The sequence below is a fragment of the Aulostomus chinensis genome, chromosome 1 (genome assembly GCF_037954235.1).
Source record: "Aulostomus chinensis isolate RoL2024-O1b breed Wild chromosome 1, RoL_Achi_v1.0, whole genome shotgun sequence".
NCBI classification, from domain to species: domain Eukaryota; kingdom Metazoa; phylum Chordata; class Actinopteri; order Syngnathiformes; family Aulostomidae; genus Aulostomus; species Aulostomus chinensis.
This window is the reverse complement of record NC_141320.1, coordinates 47,825,157-47,828,939: the sequence shown is the minus strand read 5'-3', so window position 1 is coordinate 47,828,939 and position 3,783 is coordinate 47,825,157. Positions and strand designations below refer to the sequence as shown.

The window sequence follows — 3,783 nt, the reverse complement described above, 5'->3', positions numbered from 1 at the left end:
TTGACCTTCATGCAGGGTTTAATGAGCGTCACCACTTGAAGCTTCTCTGGTTCAACAAACCCTTGGGACCAAGACATGAATTGTAACCTGTGCAGGTCCAGACCCATACTGAAGTTGGTGGAGACAATTGTTTCAACCAGGGACTGAATGAAAAGACTTGCCCAGACTCCAGCTCACTCTTCTGAACAGACCCCTCATCTCTGTGTGGAGTAAACATCAGAGGTGGGGGGTGCAGGTTCTGCTTTGACCTCCTGACCTCCTGGGTAAAGCAGTGGAGATGTTGAGCTTGAAGGAGTTGACGGCCTCCTTCATCTTCTCATTGGTTTGCGAAACCCAGCATCATGAAGTGTTGCTGAAATTCAACATGTCAGCTGAGGCCAGAGATTCCTGCGTTCCCTGAGTCCTTGAGTGTCGTCTCTGTTGTTTGAAAGCACAAAGCTGTTCCTGATGGTCCAGTGTGTCCGATTCTGGGCTCTCACAGCTGTAACTGGGGTTTGAGCTCCGTTAAGGGACTGGTTTTGTGGAGAGAACCAAGCAGAAGAATTGACAGTTTCAGCAGGAAAGGTGACCATTGCTCCACAACCTCAGTCCCAGGATTCATTCCTGCTTCACCCAGCATGGCCCTATGATCAACAGAAATGAACTGCCAGTGGAGGTCCTCAGTAATCCAGGTCATGGTTTCTCTAGATTGCTGTGTTGTAGTCAGGACACTTGCAAATATCAGCCTCTTTCCTCCATGATCTCTCATTCTTTCTGTTCTCTCCATTTCTCCTCTTCGTTTCTACTCCTTGCTGACTGTTGTTCCTCACTTGTGGCAGAGTTCAGTCAGTGGACCAGACATTTTGCCACTGCACTGTCCATCATCAGGGCATTTAACATCCAGGACTGGCTCCCAGATCATGGCCATGACCTCATCCCCTGCACCAGTGGACAGTTCATCAAGGATGGCAAACATGTGGGTCTCAATTCCCCTCCATCTTTGTAGGTTGGTTACATTTCCTCCTGGTCTTTAATCCATCTTTAGTTGACATTTTTCTGTTGAGCCCAGTTTGTTGACTGCCAGGCTGTCTTACTTTTCAATGGCACAACAGCAGACAGCAAGAGGGTTGCTATGGTGCAGTTGGTAAAATCCCTATCAATGGTCTGCAGAAATATGCTGGGAGTTCTTTTTTATTATGAACCAGAATTCAAAGACCAAAAGCACAGAATTTAGAGATCAAAGAAAGAAATCAAAGACAGAACCTGAAGATCAGGAAATGGCACAGATCAATGAGATCCATGGACTCATCAGTGAAGGTTTTCTTTTGGTTCATGGTCACTTGTTGTCGTACTGGTGTGATGATGTCAGACCCTTCACATTCAGTTCAAACAGACTCCAAAGTGTAGCTGTGATGCAGAGGGCAGCAGCCTTGTGCTTGGTACCGTCATGGTTCTCTGCATTGTTAGCAAACTCACCAAAGACCTCCCTGAAAGCAGGATCATTTTCCCACAGTGCTTTTTTAACCAAGTACCAATTTGTCCCCCTTTAAAAAAACAACAAAGATGAGATCAGACTGAGATGGAAAAGATGATATGGATGTGATTTATGGCTTTCAAACTCCAAATATTAAATTTTTCTTCAGGGCTTTTGAGAGGTTCTGGGTAATGAATGAAAATTTAAGTTGGGCAAAAACGACATGCGGGGTCACTGTGTGTGTTTACACGTGTGTGTATTTCTTGTTTTATGGTGTTGGAGACCATTTCCATCATCAACACTGATCAGGAGTCCTCGTCCTCATGGGGACCAAAGACCGGCCCTGATGCAGCGCAATGCAGTTTGTGAGTTCTTTCAGAGTGAAGGTCTGGATTGAGTTTAGTTTCAAATAAAGATTAAGATTCAGTTGGTTAAGATTAAGATTAAGATTAAGGTTAGGCTGCACATAGAATGAAGTTGATCGAATGTTCTCATAAGAATAGCTGGGCACACCTGAGTGTGTTTACATGCAGACTTCCTCTTGTGACAACTGATGTCATTGGAAACCATCTTGAGGACATTTGGAGAAAGTTCAATCATTCAGCTGCAGGTACAGTGACTTACAACACTGCAACAACAACAAAAAATCACCCTCCACAAAAACTCTTGTCCAACATTTGTGCCCAAATTTTCTCCTCATGAGGCATCAAATCACTACAAAAACAGCCATTAAGTTGATCTGGTTGGCACTGGTATTTGTTCTTGCTGCAGCTCAGGAGTGATTCAGGAGAAGAGTTTCAGAACAGCCCAGGTTGGGGACTGGAATTTTGAAGTTTCCCCTGGAACCAAACAACCTTGGGAGGTAAAACCTCCAATCCTAGCCACTCAGATGCAGCAGCAGAAGAAGCTGTCATCCACCCTGACAGTCAGAGCATCAAGTCAAGAAAACATCAACCATCTTGTATGTGGAGTCTGGATTCTTTTCTAGAATGAGACGGCAATGACAGTCCTGCCAAGTGACATCACTGACATGACTGGATGACTTCAGTCACGTGACTGGATGACTTCAGTCACATGACTGGATGACCTGAATGAATAAGAAATCAAATATAAAAATGCTTTGTTTTAAGATCTAGAATATCTTGTGAATATCTGGAGCTTCATTCCAGCAGCAGACCTCCTCAGGTGATGACTTCATATTTGACATGTTTACCATTCAATGAGACTCATTGTCAGTCCATTGAAATCTACTGGTGTTCCTGGTGAGTTGATTTAACAACATGAGCTGACAGAATCTACGTTCAGGTAGGAACCACCACATCCAGGGGTCTGGACCTTAGAGCAGGCAGAGCCATCGAAGTAGCAGACTAAGCTAGCAGACGTTAGCATTGAGAAGAAACTGATACCTGAGTCTACTTTTGGGTCTGGTCAAGTGATGACACAATAATATGACATCGTTTTCAGACTGACGCCTGCTCAGCACTGACCAAACACTGCCCTATTGCATTGTGGGAAATTTCTGCTTGGCTTGTGTCCATCAATACACACAAAGAAATTTATCTCATGCTGCCGTGACCCGGATTCGAACCGGGGTTGCTGCGGCCACAACGCAGAGTACTAACCACTCTAGGATCAGGGCCTCCTCAACAGCAGTTTGAGCTTCTATGTCTTTGTCTCATTGAGTGTTAGGGCGAACAGCTGTTGAAAAGCTGATGCGCGACTGCGGCGGCCCCTGATGCAGGAGACGGGCCAGGCCCCGTTCAGAAGGTGGTGGATATTATTCTTGGTGTTTTTAGGGCATGTTTCGGCCTGTCAAATCCTGATCGGGGCCAGTTTGGTTGTGTTGTCTGCAGCATTATAAAGGTGGGTCAAACAATTTAGGTTGAGACGAAGGACGGCACGGGCAGAGCAGACGCAGGTCTTCATTCCACCCGCAGAGCTGTAGAGCATGGATCATGTCAAGGACTAAATGAGGGGAAAGAGAGCAGGAGAGCAGGGCAGAGACAAACACAGAGAATGCTCTCCTAAAACAAGGACTGTTCTGTCAATGGTAGAGCAGAGTGGCGCAGAGGAAGCGTGCTGGGCCCATAACCCAGAGGTCGATGGATCGAAACCATCCTCTGCTAAAAGAAGAAAAATAAAATAGACCTGCATCTTCAGAAATATGTGTCTGTTAAAAAGAGGTTTATAAGGATATTTTCTTCCACCAGAGTCACCAACCATTGTGAGAGTTAACAACAGTCCACTTTCTGACTGAAGCAAAAGTAGACTTCAAAAGGTTTTTCTGATTCAACATAGCAGCTAAATTTCCATTTCCATTTCCTGAACAG

General features: G+C 45.1%; 1 non-coding gene across 1 annotated transcript; it reads left to right on the top strand.

The window, feature by feature from the left end:
• The first annotated feature begins 3,507 nt into the window (after positions 1-3,507).
• Positions 3,508-3,579, top strand: trnam-cau (transfer RNA methionine (anticodon CAU)). Its single transcript has one exon. It is a non-coding gene; the product is annotated as a tRNA-Met (tRNA).
• Positions 3,580-3,783: the final 204 nt, after the last annotated feature.